Raw genomic sequence first — 22689 nt, 5'->3', positions numbered from 1 at the left:
AAACAGAAATATTCACTCCACCAGATGCTGTGAGGATGAGAAGAAACCCATGGAAAGGACGGGTGTGGGTTCTGGCACCTGAGAAGCTCTAGTTGAAAGGCAGCAGTGGGGGCTGAGCAGGAGTACAGCGGGTGAAGTGCTTGCCCGGCATGCTGCAGACCTGGGTTCAATCCCTGGAGTCCCATGGGGTCCCCTGAGCCTACCAGAAGTGATCCCTGAGTGCAGAGCCAGGAGTAAGCCCTCATGAGCACTGCCGAGTGTGATCCCAAAAGCAAAACAACAAAAAAAGTAGCATGTGTCTGAGCTGGAGAGAGAGCTCAAAGGGTTTTGCTTCAGAGAGCTTTGAGTTCAATCCCTGCCACCAACACAGCCCCTCAGCACCTCAGGGGTGATTCCTCCCACCATACCAGAGTCAGGAGTAGCCTGTCCCCACCCTCAGGACCCAGCACTGCTGGGTGTGGACCAATTTTCCTCTCCGTCCAAAAAGGTACTGTGTGCTCAAGTACACCCACATACATGTACAACCCCCCTCCCCCCACACACCACAAATATATATACAAACCCATCAAGCCAGTAGTTTTGAGGATTTCTGTTCCAAGATTTATCCTTAGCTAAATAGGATCCCCTAAACTGGCTTTCTGAGGCAATTCAATTGTTCCTTTAGAAACATAGAGCAGTTACTCCAAAGCCCTCCTTCACAGTTGATCCTTGCAAGGATGCATGCACTGGAGAATGGCTCGGAAGCATCCCTGAGACAGTTCTTGGCTACCCAGGACCAGCCGCACAACCAGTGGCAGAAGCTTCTCTAGAAGCAGTGCCTGTGCCTTCATATCTGTGATTCCTGAAACAGCTGCAGTGCAAGGTTCCCCGTAGCCTCATTATAAGAAAATAAAGTGATTGATTCTAAGTGGCACTTTTTGAGTCTCATTCCTGGTTTGTACAGATCATTCAACAAATGTTAGTCCTGTAACAGTTTTAAATCCAAATTATGTTTCTCCATCACTGGGTTTTTAAATGCCCTTTCTGCAGCTTAGAGGGCAAGTGAATTGGCCCTGGATTAGGGTCAGTACAGGGAAAGGCCATGCTACCCACTGGCATCTGCGTCCTACTTTTTTATCATTCACTTAGTACACATCAAAGCACCAGTTATGTACCCTGTGCTTGGCATACAATCCTTTGATCTCTGACATTTTCTGAATGGCTAGGCAGAGTGGTATCATGCTAGGGAAATCCACACGATAATACCCTCTCTCAAGGGGCCGGCCCATCAAGTCAGAGATTTAGGGATTGCTCTAATGGCAGCATCTTGAACACCGGGGTTTGGAATCTGGAGTCAGTCAGATGTCCACTTTATAGGTAGGAGAACTGCGATGCAAAAGGGGGTCAGTGGTCAAGGACAGAGAGTAATGCATTGGCCACCTGAGGCTGGAATCTGCTTCCCTGATTACTGCTTTCCCTGACAAAGCCTCTTTCCAGCAGACTGCCAGCTTCTGTAGGAGTGAAACAGGGTCTCTGTGCCTTCATCCATACAGAGGTGTTCTCTTCTTTTTGGAAAAGTTGCATTTGAAAGGTGAATGCAGTAACTTTTGGGTGAGTCTAGTTCAGTCATTCTCTGCACTCTGACTATCTTAGGTCATCTGGAAAGCATTTCCAAAATACTGATGTTGTCGTCCCACCCCAAGCAAATTAAATAAGCATTTATGTGGGGTAAAACACGAGCCTCACATCGGCCTTCTAGGCTTTTTAGGTGTTTCTCATTTACATTTGGGGTTACACAGAAAGTAGAGAGCAATGCGGTCCAGTCTTCGAAGGCACATTTAACTTATCTGGAAATCGTGTTGAAAGACAGACTCTGATTTCAGAGATCAACTGGGACTGGCGGTTTCCACTTCCAACCAACTCCCGGCTGACTTTGATACTTGCAATTCTGGGCACACACATGGAGCAGTAGCTCCAGAAGGAGCTCTGAGATTCCAAGAGTGCCACTGGTCACGGGTGACTTGAACCGGAGCCCAGAATCATCATGTCTCCCAGGAATCCGCTCATTTCCACTCTCCAAGTCTTTAAAGCTATTCAACCCCATCGTCCCACAGTCCCCTATGGCCCCCATTCTCTCCTCTTTCCTCTCTCCTCCCCGCTCCCTCTCTCTCTTCTCTGTACTATTTTATTTTATTAAAGCACCATGGTTTACACAGTTATTCAAAGTTGGGTTTTGGAACATATAACGTTCCAGCACCAATCCCACACCACTGTCAACTTCCCTCCACTAATGCTCCCAGGTTCCCTCCCATTACAGCCCCTCCCCCTCCCAGCTTGCTCTCTTGACAGGCACCTTTTTAAGTTGGGTTAAAGTTTGGGCCCCATGATTTTTTGTTGTGGACTCCTTGGCTTGGATACTTATCTCTATCATTCCTTAGTGCCATGACTGTACCTGAATTCCCTTGACCCCTCCCTGCCCTATTCCTTCTCATCTGTCTCTTTTCCCCCTCCCCTTCACTCTATTTCTTTCCTTCTCCCTATACTCTGGGGCAAGGGTGATCTAGGCATCCACCCAGGAAACCACTGCATTCTCTCACCCAGTTATTCTAAATACCACATATAAATGCTATCATCCTGTGTTTATCCTTCTTCTTCTGGCTTACTTCATTTGACATGTCTTCCGGTTCCATTTATGTTGCTGTAAATTGCATGATTCCATCATTCATTACAGCTGCCTAGTATTCCATTGTGTATATATACCACATCCTCATGATCCGCTCATTTGTCATTGGACATCTAGGTTGCTTCCAAATCTTAGCTATTGTACTGAGTGATGCAATGAATGAGGGTGTACACACGTCATTTCGAATGAATGTTTTTTTCTGTTCTGGGAATAGATACCCCAAAGTGTAATTGCTTGGCAGCTCAATTCTGAGTTTACTGAGAACCCTTCATAATACTTTTCACAGGGGTTGGGCCAGACCACAGTATGCCTAGCAGTAGGTGAGAGATCCTTCTTTGCCACATCTCACCCAACACATTCTCTCTTGGACAGACTCAACAATTGCTCCCCAGGTTGTCTGAGTTTTCTGCTAGATTCCCTCCTGATGGTGCTTTCTCCTTCCTTCTTGGTGTTCAGATACCCTCTAGTGCACAGACAGGCTATTCCAGTCCTTTGCCACAGATCCTCGGACCTCGTCCCGTTCCAGTACCCTTTCCCCACGGACAGACACTGGGATCTGGAGTCTGGACCTGTGCCAGCTAACAGGGACTGGGGAGTAGGGGACCCTACATCACTCTCTATCCGTGGGGACAGGGTATTGGAATAGACCCTTCTGGTTTCCTTTGGAAGTTTCCAGAGTCCGGCTCAGCGTCTATCAGGCTCTCAATAAACAGTAGTAGAATTTAACCAACAAAACCCCAACCCTAACAAAGAAGTCAGCCTTGCTCCTTCCGATCCAAAGGAGCATTCCTTCGAGATTATGCATCAGGCTTTAAACGCCCCACTGGGGGCGGGAAAAAAAAAAGTTGATCAAATTGAACCAAGTCCTGATTTCCTGTCTTGCACAGGGGCTCCCTAGTCAGGAGGGATGCTCGCCGTCCTCGGGAGGTGCGCCTGCAAACCTGCGCGCGTCCGGGTAGGGGAGAGGCTGGAGCGGTGGGGCGGTCCGGGGCGGGCCGCCGGGGAGCCCGTGGGAAGCGCGGGGCGCCCGGCCCGGGCGGGGAGCGGGAACGAGCCGGGCTCAGAGGCGGGCGCGGGTGGCGCGGCCGTTCCCGTGGCGCGTCAGGCTGGGGAAGGGGCGGGCGCGGGGAGGGCAGGTCCGGAGGCGCGGGGTGGAGGGGGTGGGGGCCGAAGGAAATGAGACAACCTTTTCCTCCCGCTCGCTCGGGCTCCTCCGGCGTCTGCGGGGCCCGGCGCGGCCGCCCGTGACTCCGACGCTGGACCCCGCGCTCCGGGCGGCTGCCCCGCAGCGCTTCTTCCCCTGGTGGCGCCCGGTCCGGCCTCGGGGTCCCTCCGGAAGTGCGCGCCCCCGCCCAGGTAAGCGGCGCCCGGTGCTCCAGCGGGGCTCACCCAGCTCCCCGGAGCGCGCGCTCCTCGCCAGGCCCGGGACCCCCCGACCTGGCAGCGCCGCTTTGTTCCTGATCGCTGCCCAGGTGCTGGGGGGTGGGGGGTGCCCCGAGAAGCGCAGCTACTCCGCGATCCCCCGCTGGCCTCATCTTTCTCTAAAGTTCCTGTTGCTTCCCTGCTCCCCAACTTCTTTCTCCCACCCCCAGCCCCCCAGGACGGCAACGCTCCGCGCCTTGCCGCCGCAGTCCGACTTCCGAGGTTTGTTCCTTGGCAAATTTCGGCGCTTCTCTCCGCTTGGAGGAGGCTGTGCGGGCCGCGGGGACGGGCGCGGGGGTCCCCGAAAGCCCTCGTCCCCGCTCTCGCGTCCCTGCTCGCCGCGCGCTCGAGGGACCCCAGAAACTGTGATCAGAGTGGCTTGTCGCGGAGGGGAAGGGTGTTGGCGCCCTCTAAAGACTCGCCGGGGACGCTCTGTCAGCCGAGAGGGGCTGGGGCCCCGGGGGTCTCGCGCTCAGCGCCCGGGGCTGCCCCGGGAGAAAGCGGTCCGCGCGCGTGGCCAGGGTGACGGGGGCAGAATTTCCGCTTCAGACTCCAGCAGTCGCCACCCGTTAATTAATTCATTGATTGACGTTGAACAAATGGGCCAAAGGAGATGCTAAGAGGTGAAGTCCGGGACCACAGCACTGACAGGGGGCGGCCTTGGTGTCCGTGCCGTCGGGTTTGGAGCACACACTCCGCTTTCACATCTGCGGGGGCGTGCTTCTGTCCAGGGTATGCGCACGCGCGCATTCGGGGTGGGTGGGTGCGGCTGGGAGGAGCAAGCTTTCTTACCTTTTACCTTATACTTTTTTATTTCTTCAAACTTTTCTGTACTTAGTACCTATTCGCCTCAGAGTCCAGGGCCAAAAGTGAGGCTGTTTCACTTCATTTTTCCTTGTTTTCCGTCTTTGCCTGGCTGCGTCTATAATTCAGCTCCCATAGGCTGCCTTAACCTTCGCCCCCAAAGACTCACTTTTTTGTTTTTATTTGTTTGGGGGCCACACCTGAGGAGGCTCGGGGCATACTCTTGGCTCTACACTCAGAAATTACTCCTGGCAGTGCCCAGGAGACCATATGGGATGCAGGGGATTGGACAGGTCTGCAAGGTGCAAGGCAAGCGCCCTACCTGTTGTACCATCTTTCCTGACTTGCTTGTTTTTGGAGGAAGAAGTTCTCACTTCAGAAAGCACTAGAGCACAGTGGCTCAGAGCTGAGGTCCTGTGTACAAGACCCACCAGCAGGTGAATCTCAGCTGAGACCTTTCTGGGACTTCCTTTACAAATTTGGTCCTCTGTAACGTGGCAGTGGTTCTCCACTGCCTGAATTTCCACTTGCCCCCTAAGTGACAGCACTGTCTAGAAACATTTTTGGTTGGGGTTGGGGAGTAGACAGGAAGCTAATCATCTGCTACTCAGTGGCCAGAGAGACTGCTCAGCTTTCCCAAGGTGCACAGCTCAGCCTTTGACAAGGAAGTAGCCCAAATCTTAAATAGAGCTGAGGTTACCAGCCCACGGTAGAATGTATCAGCTCATGAAGCATGCTATTATTCCCAGCGCTCATCCTCTTATCAGCTCCAGTTGGTTTGATTGTCTCAGCCCCTGTCCCCTATCCTCCCCTCACTCCAGTGCCAGGACTCTTATTTAATTACACTCTGACAAGGGTGCCACAGCTTGTGTTGGAGCCACGTTCAAGTTTGAGCCATCGGTGGAACGCACCAGGCCCATGTATTCAGTCTCCTTGGGCAGTGCTGCTGTAGTGTCAGTTTCCGATTGGTTCCCCGCAAGCTCTCATGAGGAATGGGAAGCTACATGCTTTACGAGCCCTGAAGGTTGCACATGGTCCTTTGCATGTGCGAGTTTGCAATCACGATCTTGCGGAATAGACATGACTGGTCTCCATTTATCTTCCGGCCTCATTCTGTGTCTCTCCCTCCAGTGGCCTGCCCTGACCACCGCATTCACTATTGCGTTGATACTCCACATCTTGACTTCGGGGAATACCCCTTTGCCTTGGCTGGCCTGGCAAATTCTTTGTCATTCTTTGAGATTAATGCACAAGGTTCTTCCGGGGGTAAGCAGTCTTTTGTTTCTGCAGAGAGATCTAAGGGCCCCCAGCTCCTCCCCCTTCTTTTCCTCTCAGTCTGTCTTTTGCAGCATTTATTTACCCAGGATGGATCACCCGTATTCACTCCCCCACCCATCTCTGTGTGCCCAAAACCTCCCACAGACTGCGCCCAGCCTGGTAGCTAAGTTTGCTGCCCTGCAGTTCCACAGTGCTTGTACCAGGCGCTTAATAACTTTGTGACCTTGAACGAGCTAACTCCATTTCTTAAAACTATATTGTTAAAACAGGAAGAATGCCTGCTTCTCTGCAGATTAGTGTGACTAACTAATGGGATGGTAATTGCTCATCTTAATACTGAGAGCCAACTCTGTGCCAACAGACTTGAACTTCAGGTTGAGCGTTTCAGGGTGAAGCCTCGTAACGGCCCTTTGAAGTTGGTTCTGTTATTTCCCTGGTTTCCAGACAAAGAATCAGAGAGGCTAAACCGTTTGCCCAATGTCATACTGAATGGCAGAGCCAGGACTCCCCGGACTCCTGTGCCTGTAGAAAGTGCTAGTCCGAGCCAGCTCAGGCTGACTGGATGTTCATGACAGCCGGACTCCTCTGGATTTTCCACTGACACATCTGTGATCTAAGACTGGGCCATTGTTGTTCCAAGTTCCATTCCTTTCTGTCTTCCTCTGCCACCAGGCACATAGGGAATGACCATTTGGATAAGCCTCCTATCATGGTACCAGGCCAGGACCAAGGATCTTCATGGCAATGGTGCTGTAAGGGCACCAACTCTTGGATAATGAGAGTCTGGGAAGAGAGGTGCAGACTCCGGCTCAGAGTGATTCTAACCTCACCTTTATCAATCACCTGCCCTTGGCGGTGTACACACAGCACATGGATGTTTGTGTGTAGATGAATGGTGGATGTGTGAACTCCATCAGCGGGTACTCCTGCACTGATCCTTGAGGGGCAGAGTATCCTGTGAGGAATAGTTGCACATTAAAGGGGAAAACTGTTTTTCTTTTTTTAAAAAATATTTTTTAATGAATCACCATGAGATACAGTTACAGACTTACAAACTTTTGTGATTACATTTCAGTCATACAATGATTGAACACCCATCGCTCCACAGTGCCTATTCACCACCACCAATGTTCCCACTGTCTCCCCACCCCCCACTTCTGGGCAGGCACATTCCCTTTTACTCTCTCTCTCCTTTTGGGTGTTAAGGTTTGCAATACAGGTAGTAAGAGGCCATCATGTTTGGTCCATAGTTTACTTTCAGCACGCATTTCCCATCCCGAGTGAGCCCTCCAACCATCATTTACTTAGGGATCCTTCTCTATCCCAATTCCTCTTCCCCTCAGAATGTGAGGCCAGCTTCCTAGCCGTGGAGTGATCTTCCTGGCCCTAATCTCTATTATTCTTGGGTAAAGGGTAAATTTATTAAGAGAATGGAATAATCTGTACCAGGTTTTGAATAACCAGGTCTGGAACTAGTTATTGGATGACCTTATGTGAATTGTGAATGTGACGCTAGATATTAGGATTTAACTAACCACATCACCATGGACACTCATATTTCTGAGTGCAGCCTGGCTGCAGAATCTGTACCCTATCCTTGCTTATTCTGTAGCCACTTACACACTCTGCAGGCCTGATGGGCTGGGAGCAGGTCACACTACTTTCTTTTACATTTTCTTTTGACTTTTGACTTTTTTTTCTTTTTTGGCAGGGAGCACACACAACTGTGCTCAGGGCTTGCACCTGGCTCTGTGCACAGAGATCATTCATGAATGGTGGTGCTCAGGGGATTATATGCCATGCTGGGACTTTCACCAGGGTCGGCCCCTGCAAGGCAAGCTCCTTGTTCTCTGCCCCATCTCTGCCTACTCAGACTTTTTTCCTGTACAACACTTTCATTTGTGTTCTCTGGCTTCTTCAATAAGCTACCCCCATAGTTGTGTTCCCCAGAATTTGCTCATTTCCCTCCTTCCCCCCTAAAGTTTTAGTGAGGGGGGGGTTACCTGGTGTGTCCAAAGCCTTGTGGTTACATTTCAGAACTGCTCAAGAAAGACTGGTTTAAAGAAGCAGCAGAGAGATAACTTCCCTCTCCACCATATCCAAGATCCTTCAGATCTCCATGGCAGCGCCTTCCCCGGTAGCAGCCAAACTCATCTGCTTCCTGCACCCCTCCTGGATCACCAGCTATTTATCTGAGAAACAGAGTACCCCGGTGGTGGATGGATTGAAAGTCAGATCCTCCAGAGACTGGGGCAGCTTTGCGGGCATTTTCTTTTTTGAATGGAGGCTTTTATAGTCTGGTCCAAAAGATAAACTTGCCCATGGACTGGGAGCAGGTCAGGCCTGGCGCCAGGTTTTCTGGCCTCCATATGAAACCTGGTTTTTGCCATCTTGGGTTGCAGCTTTTAAATGATCAACTACAGCCAGAGCCCAGCTGAAGTTTCAGGTTCTAGAGACCCATTTCCCCTTTTAGGTCTCAGACTATTCCGTGAAGTAGACTGTGGTGGTTTGACCCTGTGGACTCTTGTAAGGGTCATTTGGACTGGATTAGACCAGATTAAAGTAGTTCTGGGATCTTGAGGGCATCAGTGTGTATTTCTGTGAACTAAGAGCCCTGAACTGAGAACTAGAAGTTTGAAGAAATCCAGCCTTGGATTCTTCTAGAGAAGTTTCTGCTAGAGAAGCATGGACAATCTTCAGAGGAGTGAGGGGTTTGAATTTGGCCTTAATGGAGAAGTAGGAGCTTGGTAAGGAAGGAACAGGATAGGGACTGTTAACCACGGGTGTCACCAGCTGGAAACTGCTCATTCATGGTATAAAGCAAGAAGGGGCTGGTAAATGCATAGGTGGTGGGGAGCGGGGGGAGGGGCGCGGGGTTCTGGGGAGGTGATTAGACTTTTCAATCATTCATCAGTCTGTTCCTCTGTGAAGTGCTGACCTCCTAGAATCACATCTCTGTCTCCTGTCTCTGCTGACTGGCTTCCTCCCAGGGTAGTGGGAGCAGAGCCCAGGGACAGGGGAGGGACCCTGTCTCCAGTAAGCAAAGAAACCACAGTCAAAAACAAAGCTGAGCTCGTGGTTGTGGGCGGTTGTTTTGTTTCTCAAAAGTCCTGGCTGATGAACCTTGTGGAAGGCCCCTCCTGAGTCTGGGCTTATGAACCTCACCTTTAGGCCAGCGTCTGTACGAATCGTCCAGTACAGCTATCTAGAAGCAGAATGATCCCCCCTAAAACTTTTTATAAGCTGGCATGAGGTAAAGCCAAGGCGCCACGATCATGAATTTATAGGCTAATTTTTTGGGGTGTGCCCAGAGCCAAAACGTCTCCTCCCAAATCATACCAAATGACACATAAAACCTAAAATAGCATGCACACATAGTAAAAGCAGGAGCTACGTGATAGGCACAGCCTGAAAGACAGTGAAAGTTTAAAATGTCTGTGTAGTTCCACTTGCCAGGGCAGGAAGCTGCAGTGATGGCGGTGTGGTGGGCTGAGAGGTTGGAACATGAGGGGTGGAAGGTGCAGGAAATGGGGGTGCAGGAGAGAAGAAGAGCTTACCTTCTGCTAGTAGCATCGTAGATCGGGCCCATTTGGATAGGTGGTACTGAACTTTCTTCTCCACATTGTTCTGTGTGCCAGGCCTCATGTTGGCGGGCGTCTGCTGTGGCTACTGTGACTGTTTGGAAGTTATGAAATGCAGCAGTACGCTTGACCTCTGAGCATCACGTGGCTTGATTCTATCATGCAATTCTTTGGAGGCACTCGAAACATCCTGCAAAACTGACCTCAACTGACATGCCTTTTCCAGGATTTCTTAGGGGGCGCACACCTGACTGTGCTCAAGGATCACAGAGAATATGATAGAGGTGCTTATTCAAGTTATGTAATTTAATCATTTGGACTGGAGCTATAGTAGAGTGGGTAGGGCATTTGACTTGCATGCACTTCCATTCCTTCGTCCCTCTCAGAGAGCCTGGCAAGCTACTGAGAGTATCCTGCCCACACGGCACAGCCTGGCAAGCTACCTGTGGTGTATTCGATATGCCAAAAACAGTAATAACGAGTCTCACATAGAGGTATTACTGGTGCCCGCTTGAGCAAATCGATGAACAATGGGATGACAGTGCTACATTTAATCATTTATTCACTATGAGTGACACCCTGACTTCTAGGAGGCACTTAGTAAATGATAAAGGACTGAACATCAAGTATGAGATTCACATCCTGACGCTTAAGATATACCACTTGAGTAGAGAGATCAAAATACAGCCTATGGCTGGGCATAAGGCACTGTATTAAAGCACTTAGAGGGCCTGGAGGACCACTAATTGAACTGGATCGAACCCAGGTCACTTGCATGCAAAGAAGTTTACCTATCTGCTGTACTATCTCTCCAGCCCTACCTGCCCTTTCCAAATGATAGGCATACATTCCTGTCAATCAAGGCAGAAGTCTCAAGCCAGTTCTTTATGTTCCACTCGTGAAGAGGGATGAGCTTAACCACATCCAGATCCACTCTAAGAATCAGGTCCTACGGCTCTCCTAGACTTTCCTGATGCTGCAGAACATATCCTGCCAACAGTTGCACAAACGATACCAACATCAAGCACAGATACAGGTCAGACCTATGGAGGCCTGGTGAAGGTGTAGCTCTTGGGGAGGATGCTGGCAAAGCCATGCTCACTGCTTGGGCTATGTACTGTTTCTTTAAAATACCCAAGTGAATTGTTAGGGGCTTTCATTTGTGGTGGTAGATAAAAATCTCTTGGGGATTTCTTTGGGTTCATGAAAACAGATCCTCATGCGGGTCTTTTCTAAGAAGTAAAGTCAAGATTAGAAAAGTGGGGGGAACGTGTAATTGTTCAAGTTTTTCTGGACCTACTGAAGAGTGTTGGAGGGGAAGCAAGAGACAACATGAAAAAAGAAACTATTTCACATGGAATCCATGTGGGTTAGAGGATCACAAGATTCTATGTGGGATAGCGCTTCCAGCACTGACCCATTTTCTGGGACTCACGTTCATGCTTGAAGTTGTTCTCTCTGAATCCAAAGCCTTTTGCAAGGGGCTTATCACCAATAATGTAAAAATAAGCTTGTTTATTGGATAGCTGATAGAGATGCTTCTTTATGTCATTTATTCACTGCTGGCGACACCCCGGCTCCTAGGAGGCACTTAGGAAATGATAGATGAGTGAATGTCCAAGTGTGAGGTTTGCACCCTCACCCCCAAAATGCTCACCACCTGAATGGAGAGATCAAAATACAGCCTGTGACTCTGTGCTAGAGCACTTTCCTTGCATTGTGAGAACCCAGGACTGCAGAATGAATGAACAAATGATGGGAATGAACAAACAAACACAACACAGCAGACTAGTGCTGTGACAAAGAAGATATTAGCATGGAGTAAGACCCACTCCAGTCAGGAGTCAGAGGAAAATGATTCTCTCCACAGCCAACCCTCAAGGGAAGGGGTCCCTTAAAATAACAACATTTGGGACTGGAGTGGTAGGGCAGAGGGGAAGGTGTCTGCCTTGCATGCGGTTGACCTGGGTTTGATCATCATCTCTTGTGGTCCCCCGAGCACCACCAGTAGTGATTCCCAAGTGCAGAGCCAGCAGTAAGCCCTGAGCATCGCTGAGTATGACCCCAAAAGCAAGATTAAAATAAATATATGTATATATATAGCGGCACTGCATGCCACTTAAAATAGCGGTGCTGAGGGTTAGTGCCAGGTCCAGTGTAAAGGGCCTTCCACATCTTGATTGCATTGATCGTCACAGCCACCCTTTAGAAGTAGAAGCATTAGCCCACCCAGGCTGCAGGCTCCAGCCTCCTTGCTGTCCAGTGTCAGGATGGCCACATACTTGTTAAAGATGCTTTTAGAAAATCTGGGGTTCAATAGACTGAGCGATATTTTAGTGAGTAGGGCACTTGCCTTGCATGTAGCTAACCCAGGTTTGATTTCCAGGCATCCCATATGATTCCCCAGGCACCATCAGGGGTAATTACTGAGTGTGGAGCCATAAGTAACTCTGAGCGTTGCCCAGTGTGGCCCCCAGAACAAAATACAATTTTAAAAAATTCTGGGGTTTAAAATGAAGAGGACAGCTGTGTGTATGGGTGGGTGTGGACACTGCTGTGGTTTGGGGGAGAGGACAATCATTTCTCAGTTTTTTCCCTTCTTCCCCTGTCTGAAGTCAGAGACCTTGCCTTGGGCAGTTTAGAAACTCAGCTCTGGGGTTCGGCATCTCTCCCTTCCTCCCCTCACCCCGCTTTGATCACCCAGGCAGTTTGCACTTTGGCCTCCAAGGTGAGGCAAAGCGGAAATGCAGTGTAGCAGAGAAATAACCGTAAACTTGCTGGGGAAAACACATTTCACTAACCACCTGCTTTAGTGAGAACCTCTCCTTCTGTGCTTGGTGCCCACTTTTTTCCCTGTATCTTTCAGACAGTTGATCGGTCACTGTGGGGAGCAGACTAGGATCTGGTTTCTGAGAGTCCCCCCACCATCCCCCCATCAAAAGTGCTGTCTACAGCTGCCTTCCTCACACACACCTGGCCACCTGGTCCTTTTAGCCCTTCATCTTGTCAGGACAAGACAGGCACTGCCACTAAACTATGACACTTAGGTCCCTTGATCTCCCATGGGATGAGTTACATGGGACAAAGGTGACTGACCCACAGATTTGCCTGGGTTAGACCCTGGTGCTTGTCAAAGCAGAATCTGCTGCAAGAACCTGGTAGAAATACAGAAAATTGTGTGGGGCTGCAGTGATAGTACAACGGGTAAGGCACTTACCTTGCATGCAGCTCGCCTGGCATTCCATATGGACCACTGAGCACTGCTAGGAATATCTTCTAAGTGCAGACAGAGTCAGGAGTAACCTTTGAGCATTGCCAGGTGTGTCCCAACAATGAAAACAAAACAAAAAGACAGAGAAGAAAAACAAAAAGAAAAGAAAAGGAAAGAAGAGAAAAGAAAAACAAGAAAATAATCTCTTGAGCATGTAGAATTTGCAAAAGACCCATGTGGGGGCTGGAGTGTCAGTACAGTGGGCGGGACACTTGTCTTGCAGGTGACCTCCCTGGGCTCTATCCCTAGAACTCCATAGCATCCCATGAAGCCCCACCAGGAGTGACACTGAGCACACAGCCAGGAGGAAGCTTTTTGCACCACCAGGTGTGGCTCCCAAACCAAGACACAAAGAAGAGAGAGGCATGAATGTGAAGAACGTTCCAGGGGGCCAGCACACGTTCTCACAGGGGGAGCTCAGGGGTCTTTGGTGTATGTTTGGCTCAAGCTGTCTCATGAGTCTGACACCACAGTGTGCCAGGCACCCTAGGGACACACAGATGACCAAGATACTCTTCCTGCCTGAGAGCTGCAGAGATGCAGCACGGACATGGGAAACCAGGTCACACAGCCTTCTGCCACCAGCTTGCTCAGAAAAGTATCTTTGGAAGCAGCCACATCTCTTTTTAATTTCTAAGTCACTAGCAGCCAGACTGTGAACAGTGACCGCCGCACCATGTAAGACGCAGTGCTGGAGATCATCGTGGGCACGTGGTCTACATTAAGCGTGGGCAGGAAGGACCACCCAGAGGGCATGTGTCTGGAAGAAGGTGCAGGCACCCAGGTGCCCAGGGGAACGCGTTACCCTAGAGAAAAGGCTTGGCACAGCCAGGGGAGCAGATGAGGTGTGCTTGGGTTGGAATAGGTGAAGTGATGTGCTCACTTGATATCAAGTAGGGCCTGGCTAAAGAATTTGGATTTTTCTTCTGAGGCATGGAGGAACTCCTTCGGGCTCTCACACAGAGGAGAGAATCTGTTAACATTTCACTGGAAAAGTCAACCTCTTTGGCAATCAAGTTAGTTCTGGAGAAGAATAAGGCAGGTGGTGGGAAGAATGCACCAGACACCATTGTGGCTTCTAGAGTGTTTCTCAAGCGTCTCTCTCTGTGACCCCACCACTCACCTCATGTCCTTCCTGCAGCCCCTCTGGTTGGCCTCCTTGTCCCAAGCTGTGGTTCCCAGTTTATGAGGTTTTCACCTATGGCTGCTTGGACTTTTCTGGGGGCTGGCAGAGGCCATACAGCCACCGGTTGAGAAGCGCTGATTTAGGAACTGGGAAAGGCTTGTGGTTGAAACCTCATCTCTTTAGTCTGCACTCCCAGTCCACGATGTATTCTATAATTCTCTTTTCTTAAGTGTCCCTGAGCCTCTCTCTTCTCATCCTAATATGGGGGAATCCCTTCGTGAGTGCCAAGGACAGTGGTCAGGATTATATGTGATAAAATATGTGATGGAGGTTGTTCCATCATTGACGTGATAATCGTGATGAGGGCTCTTATTAACATTATTGTTACTATCATCCAGGTGAGAATAATGAGGTCCTGTGTAAGCCTCTAGTAATAGGGTTAGAGAATTGGCATAGACTCAAGAAATACTTTGGCTATAAAATCTACGCAATTTAGTGACCAATTAAGTGGGGGAGGGAGGGAGGGGCAGAAATCAGGATGACTCTGGGATCTTGGCTTGGGCAACTGAAAAGAAAAATAGTGGGGCTATTCATTAGGAGGTGATGGAGGAGGAGGAGGGAGCCGTGTTTCCAGGAGGATGGTGATTCTGTCTCAGACAGAGTGTGAAGCCTCTAGGAGATGGCCAGTGGGAAAACGGCTTTGAAATGTTGACAGTTCAGGAGGAAGATCTTCCAGACTAGCGTACAAATGTGTAACGAGAGGGAATGAAGTCATGGTATCCTACAGGTGCTCAAGGAGTCGAGGGAGTGTGGGAAGAGGAATTGCAACGGCTCATGCTCACTGAGTATGTACTGTGGTTCGAAATGGGTTCTGGTATGGTATTCATCCCTTTATTAAATTCCACTGCCAGGGAACGTTACTATGATTTTATGGATGAATAAACTGAGACAAAGAGGTGATAACTTGCCTAAGAGCTGACACTTTTAAGGAAGAGACCAGAATGCTGGGAATCGGGGACTGAGTTTTAGTACCTGTGCCAAGATGGTCCTACAGGCAGCGGGGAGAGGGCTGGCCAGACAGACAGGTGGGAAGAAATGGGGATGTAGAAAATGAGTTTCTAGGAGGGAGGATTCGACAGCATCAAATGATATGGAGATCCCCAAGAAAGGGAATGAAGGATCTTTCTTTGAGAGCTAGGAAGCTCCTGTTGACGTGGAGAGAGGAATTTAAAAGACGAGGTGGATTGAGAAAGAGCTGGCAGGTTAGCAAGGTGAGATACCAGATGGGCAGTTCTTTGCAGAAACTTGGCTGTGGGGGATGGGAAGTGAGGCTGGAGGGAGGTAGGAGGGGAAGAGAGAGAGACAGAGCCAGAGACAGACAGAGACAGACAGACAGAGAGAGAAAGAACGTCAAGATAAGTATCTCAACATTCACTTTCCTTTTCCAAACAGACGTGAAATACTCCTTCCGTGTTCTGGACAGTTTCCATGTGGTGGCTGGACATTGTCAAAGAAATCTCTGATAGGTGTTTAGATGCGGAGTTTTTATTAGGAGAAATAGAGAAGATTTCTTTCCCAATGCCCAGCGGGGGTGGGGGTGGGGGTGGAAGTGGTATCATTGTGAGTTGTTCGGTACAGACTTGCAAATCCATGCACAAACCATTATCCGATAATTCTGTGTTTGAGACAGTGTTTGAGAAAGCATCTGGTGCTCGGGCTCTATGTCACATCTGGAAGAAAGGTCCTGGGTCTGCTTTATCAACACCAGTGTGGTGGGACAATGGGCAGTGGAAGCCCTGACTGAAAGAAAAGGGACTCAGGACATAGAGGGAAGGGGGCGAGCACTGGCTTTAAACTGTGTGTGACACCTGGTACTCAAAGCAGAGGAGAGGTGGTTGAAATGAAAGTAAATCTGTAGGAGAAGATGGAGCAGAAGTTCTGAGCTCTTATAGGAGCCAGAAGGTTCAGTATAAAGTTTGCTGGGCGACAAACTTTCACTTGATGCTTCGGCTACAGGCATTTCAGTTCTTCCTAAGAGGAAAGTCTGGCATTTCATTACGAATGCTTCATTACAGGCTTATAGATTAATAGTCTAACAGGCTCCAAAATGTATTTATCCACAGTCAGTGACAATCTCTGTCTTAACACATGGGATTCATTTGTTGTTCAGAACAAAGGTAGTTAGTGCATAGGTTAAAGCATGACTGAAATAAGAAATTCAACCTCGCTTTGGTTCATGGCACTGATGTCTCTGAGGCTCAGAATCGGGGTTTGCCTGCCAACTCTGTGGATTCACCTTGGTTGGAGCGGCAACTTCTACTCTTCTTGGAAATGTCTCAGAACAATTCGGACACCTCCACAGAGGGCCTTTATGAATGGGGCACTCACTTCCAAAGGGATAGGTGCCCAGAATCAGAAAGACCATGCAGGAAGGCCTGGGGGTGTTTCCTTCCCCTCCCCCAACTTGCAGCAACAGCTGTTGTTGTTCTGGAGCTTTGGGTTACCAGGAAAAGTCAATGGTACATCTTTCAAGGTTCCCTTTGTGCTGGAGGGTGACTGTACAAGACTTGAAAAGGTAAAGGATTGTGTCATATGCAAGGCAAGTCCCTTAACCCCTGTATTCTCTCCAACCCCAAGGGCTGGCCATTGGCATAAAGATGAGGGTCAATCTTGGAAGGTCGCATAAAGAAAAGGATATTTGGGGCTAGAGAAGTAGTATGGGGACTTTGTTCAACTCAGTATAACACGATGCCCTGGGTGTTGTGGATGTGACCCTGAGCATTGTTGGCTGTGATCCCGGAGAACCCCGAAGCACCACTGGGTGTGACCTGGGTGCACTCCAGCACCTTAGGGCCCCACATCCTCAGGATCTGGCACTGAATCACCAACGTGGTAGACTGAGAATCTCTGGGAGGGGTCCTGGATCCCTGAAACAAGGCACCCTCCCGCCAAGAAAATTCCCCAAGGGATGTTTAAGAATCTCAAAGAATTGATGTTTTCCACATGCAAATTAATGAGTGTCGTCCCAGGGGAAGGGAATGTGTTGTCTTGGCCCATTCAGAGATGGCGTTTAAGCCACAGTTTGGGAAGCATGGGTGGAGAGGTGAGTCAACAAAGACCAGCAGGTGCCAGCCAACACACTTTACCCACAGCTTAGGGGCAAGTTTCTGGAGGAAGTCAGGAGCTATCAAGGGGAGTGCTCCAGAACAAGTTGGCCAATTTTTTTGTACTTTTTTTTTATTTTGGTGGGGTTGGGAGGATTGGAGCCACACCTAGTGGTACTCAGGGGTTATTTCTGGCTCTGTGTTCAGGAGTGACCATTGGCCATGCTCAGGGACCTTCTGTGGTGCTGGGAATTGAACTGGGGTCAATAACATACAAGGGAACTTCCTCATCTGCTCTACTGGCTCTCCTGCCCCCAGATTTTTGTTTTTTGTTTTTTTTTTTTACTCTTAGGTCACACTAGCCATGCAGAAGGGTTACTCCTGGCTCTGTACTCAGAAATTACTCCTGGCAGTGCTCAGGGGACCATATGGGATGCTGGGAATCGAACCTGGGTTGGCCGCGTGCAAGGCAAATGCCCTACCCGCTGTGTATCTCTCCAGCCTCCATTTCTCTGTTTCTTTCTTTCTCTCTCTCCCCCCCCAGGCCAGGGATCAAATCTAGGGTGACACATATGCAAAGCAAGTGTTGCTACACTGAGATACATCCCTGGGCTGCTTGGCAGACATTTTCTATATGGGAAAGACAGTTATTACTATTGTTATTGTTATTATCATTATCATTATTATTGCATTGTGGGGGTCTACCCAAGATACTTGGGGGTTCATGTGGTACCAGTGATTAAAATTAGGGTCTTGAATATGCAAATTATGTGTTCTACCACTTGATCTAGTCTCTAGCCCCAGAAAGCAAATATTTTAAGTTTCATAAGCCAGACAATCACTGCCCAGCCTCTGCATTCTACCAGTGTAGACCAAAGCAGCCACAGGCCATATATAAGTGAATAAGCTTAACTATGTTCTATGAAAACATTACAGATAAAACTAAGCAGTCGAATGGAAATACCTGTGATCTACGTGTAGCTTACCAACCTCTGATCTAGAATGACGATTCTGGTAACACAGTAAAGGTTAGGTTGGAGAGAATGGATGTAGGGAAGCCAATCAGGAGCCTTTGCTATAATGAGGGAACCAGGAGGCATGAGGGAAGGAAATAATTTGTCACATGCCCCCATATAAAAATGACAGACTGGAAGACCAATTTGATGGGTGCATGTGTAGCATGAGTTTTCTTGGGGACAGAGCTCCTCATCAGTGCTCAGGGATTTGTGTGGTACTTTGTCCAGGGTTACAAAACTAATGTGGGCCTCAAGATTTAGTGCTCAAACCTGGAAGTGCTGGGGATTGAACTCAGGGCATCTGTAGTGCAAGGCATGTGCAGCTGTGTTTGAACTCTCTCTTAGCCCCTAGCTAAATCTGTTTGCTAATTCTGCAATGCTCAGGGCTAACTGCAGACTCAGTGCTCAAGAATCACTCCTGGAGGTGCCCAGGGGACCATATATGGTGTGGGGAATTGAACCAGGCTCAGCTGCAGGCACAGCCGTTGTCTTAACTCCTGTACTGTCTCTCTGCCCCTCCTCCCTCAGCTGAATCTTCAGTGTTCAGTAAACTGATTCTTCCAGTCAGAAAACAATGTGACTCAAACCGCGTTTGTCACAAGACACTGTGCTGAGTGCATTTCACAGATTAATGGATTGTTAAAAACATTCCTTTGGGTGGGTGGGGGCATTGGGGCCATACCAGCAGTGCTCAGAAATTATTCCTGGCTCTGTGCTTAGAGATCACTCCTGGTGGCACTTGGGGGACCACATGGGGTTCTAGGGCTCAAACTGGGGTTGAACGCATGTAGGACAAGTACCTTAACTCTGATAATATTATTTTAGCACAAGAATAATTCTTAGGTATCCTCAGAACATAAAGTTTATTTTCCAAACTGAAGTTTAGAAATGTCAAGTTGTTTGCCCAAAGTCACACAGCTGAGCTGAACTTGAACCTGGGCCTGGAGCGGATGGTGCTACAGGTGAGACGTAGAGTCCTTCCATGCATGCAGGCTTGAGGCCCCGCTTCAGAAGCCTGTGCAGCCCTCTCTCCTCTCTCCTCTGTGTTTCTGATGATTGTTCTCAATCAGCCTTTGGCAAAGCAAGAATCAGGCCTGTGTTTTAACTGCAAAATCTCTCAAGTGAGATATTATACTTCTGCGTTTGACAAGGAACATGCAGCAAAACGCAAGTCCGGACTTAGAGTTCTGACATATTGGGCATGTTACAATATGAAGAAGAGAATGTGCAATGAGCTTACAGAGCAGGGGATCTCTGAATTCAAGTGCCTAGAGTAGAACATTGTTTTATTCACTGCCTGAAATAGGAAAGTTTGTCAAATAGACATAGTAGAGTCTGAGAAGGTAAAATTCAGAGGTTTTGAACCCTGGAGATCAAGGCAGCATCCCCAAGGACTAGCCTGACAAGTGTCAAAAAAATAATTTTGTCATCCTCTATTCAGTTGACTAGTAACCCATGAATCACTTTGTGTTTGTCCACGTTTAGCTAGAGACTGTCCCTGGACTGAATATTTCATTCAGTCTTTATAGACAGAAATATCCAAGAGCAACGTTGTTATGTCATGTTGTTATGGCCTTTTGCACGAGATCAATTGAATAGGGTTGGGTCGTATAATATCTGAAATGGCAAAAAGACCTGATTGACAGAAACTAATTACATGACTCTCATGTTGAACCAGGAAGGGTGAGAACACAAATATCACTGTATCACTGTCATCCTGTTGTTCATCAGTTTACTTGAGTGGGCACCAGTAACTTCTCTATTTCTCCCAGCCCTGAGATTTTAGCAGCCTCTCCTTGCTCGTCTTCCCCAACAACTGGAAGTTCTTTCAGGGTCAAGGGAATGAGACCTATTGTTATGGTTTTTGGCATATCAAATATGCCATGGGTAGCTTGCTAGGCTCTGCCCGTATGGGCGGGATACTCTCGGTAGCTTGCTGGGCTCTCCGAGAGGCATATAGATAGATAGATAGATAGATAGATAGATAGATAGATAGATAGATAGATAGATAGATAGATAGATAACTCTCTATGATTTGTTGCCTACCATCTGAACTCCATCAAATATGTTGTGGTAATCTGGTGGCATGGCTATGGGGGCCTCATTTTATACTCTCATCTGGGAGGACAGCTGTTGAGATCTGGAGGATGGCAGATGAGGAGATTATTTGGTGCCAGAGGGTGTGGCAGGGTGTGGCTTGTGGATGTGATCCCTGGGTCACTGGAGATTGGGAGATAGCAGGCAGAGGATCTCTGCTTCCGGGTCCGTTGAGTCCAGAGTCCAAGGTCACAAAGTTCCTCATTACCTGGGTTCTGTGGAACTTCATTCATGTGTGAGGCTTGGCCAGAGCTTCCGGAAAGCAGCCTAGAGTGTGGTGGCAGTTGGGTAGTGGAGGTAGGCTGCAGGGGCTGGGTCCCTTGGGGTAGGGAGGGTTCTCACCTGCCCCCTTCTGGGGCGCCTCGAGTGAATACAGCCTAGCTCGGAGTCCTGAGGATACAAATAAGAGGAGAAATCTTCCAACAAGAACGAAAGGGAAATGATGCATGTCTGGAGATCAAGGTCAAGGTTTCTCATAGTCATGGACAATTTTGCTTTTTTGTTTTTTGGGATTTTATTTATTTTTTTACTGAATCACCATGAGCTACAGTTACAAAGCCTTCATGTTTGTTTGAGTTTCAGTCATACAATGATCGAACATCCCTCCAGTAGTGTATATTTTCCACCACCAATGTCCCCAGTAACCCCCCCAGTTCCCCCACCTCGATCCCAGCCCTCCCCTTGCCTCTATGGCAGAGAGTTTACCTCTTACTCTCTTTACTTTTGGGCATTATGGTTTGCAGTACAGATACTGAGAGGACACAGCCAATGTTGATTCCCTGTATGAATTCCCTGGAGTTGACACAGCAAAGTACTGAAGTCCAGATGTTAGAACCACAGAGCTATTTCATTTCACAGGAGCCAGAAAATGTATTGCCAGCATCCTTTGCACCCTGAAGGTACTAGGGAAGCATCTATTCTAGGTTTCTCCCCTGATTTCTGGAGACTTAGGGGTTTTTTATCTGTTCCCTGCTGCTCTTCACTTTGTATTCCCTGTGTACCTGTGTGCCCACTGGTACTTTGTGTAAGGATATTAATCATACTTACTGTGCTGGACCCACCCTAAGTGAGCTCACCTTAACTTGGTTAAATCCACAGACCCTATTCTCACAACATCATCTTCTGACCAACTAGGCTTCAGACGCTGTATCTCTTTGGCGAGACACAATAGCACAGCTTTTTCCCAAGATGAATTCCAGACTGCTTCCTCAGATCCTAGTTCAAAGTCATTTGATTTGTGGCCCTTTTTCTGTTCAGTCCCTCTGTGTGCTGCCCGGGACATGGAGGTTCTGTCTCTGTTTACTGTCATTTTATTCTATGGTTTCCTGTCCTGACTCTTCACTTTTGCTCTCACTGCTGGTCTCTGCAGCCGTACTCACTGTGGGGACCTTGACCCCTTCTCTCCTCTTTGTGCACTCTCCCCACTCATTTATCAGTTTTTCTGACATCCTGTGGTATTAAGGCGCTGTGCTTGCTCAGAAGATAGAGATGAAGCCAAGGGGAAAACACAGTTCCGGCTCCCAGGGAGTTTGTATGGGAGGCCGTGCAAGCAAATGGTGTGGAACCTGGGCGAGGGCAGTGTGTGTGCAGGTGTTTCTGCGTTGTGCAGGTTGCCGTCCGCCTTGGCTGCCAGTGCTGGTAGGTGAGCATCAGGGTCTATGTAGAGCAGAATACGCCAGACCACCCCTCCACTACGCCTCTCTGCCTGCACCCATTTCATCTGAGCCCTTTGTTGATTCCCATCCCAACTATAATTTACTCCCTCCCTCCCTCTCACCCTCCCTCCCTCCCTTCACTCCTCCCTCCCTTCCATCTCCCTCCTTCCCATCTCCCTTTCTCCCTTTCTCCCTCCCTCCCTCCCTCCCTCCTTTCCTCCCTTCCTTCCTTCCTTCCTTCCTTCCTTCCTTCCTTCCTTCCTTCCTTCCTTCCTTCCTTCCTTCCTTCCTTCCTTCCTTCCTTCCTTCCTTCCTTCCTTCCTCTTTCTTTTCTCTCTTTCTTTCTTTCTTTCTTTCTCTCTTTCTTTCTTTCTTTCTTTCTTTCTTTCTTTCTTTCTTTCTTTCTTTCTTTCTTTCTTTCTTTCTTTCTTTCTTTCTTTCTTTCTTTCTTTCTTTCCTTCTTTCTCTCTTTCTTGTTTTGGGGTCACACTCACTTGCTTGGGGGCTGCTGAGTCCTCTGTGTTCAGGAGTAACCTGCGGGGCTCAGGATCCAGGGAAGGTTTTAAATCAGGGTGGGTGGGTACCAGGCAAGCACCTTAACCCATACCCTCAGCTTCCAGCCCTCCAATTTTTGCTTCTTACACACACTGGACTGTGCTCTCCCACTGCAACC

At 48.7% G+C, this 22689-nt stretch overlaps 1 protein-coding gene across 1 annotated transcript in view; it reads left to right on the top strand.

Annotated features, from left to right (window-relative positions):
- The first annotated feature begins 3812 nt into the window (after positions 1 to 3812).
- Positions 3813 to 22689, top strand: part of EVA1A (eva-1 homolog A, regulator of programmed cell death) — a 62591-nt gene continuing 43714 nt past the window's right edge. Inside the window, exon 1 of the mRNA XM_055123075.1 lies at positions 3813 to 4018. The gene's annotated coding sequence lies outside the window, so the exon portion shown is untranslated. The remainder of the gene's footprint in view (positions 4019 to 22689) is intronic.

This window comes from Sorex araneus, chromosome X (genome assembly GCF_027595985.1).
Source record: "Sorex araneus isolate mSorAra2 chromosome X, mSorAra2.pri, whole genome shotgun sequence".
NCBI lineage: Eukaryota > Metazoa > Chordata > Mammalia > Eulipotyphla > Soricidae > Sorex > Sorex araneus.
Note: the sequence above shows the minus strand (reverse complement) of the source record. Positions and strands in the feature narration are given on the sequence as shown.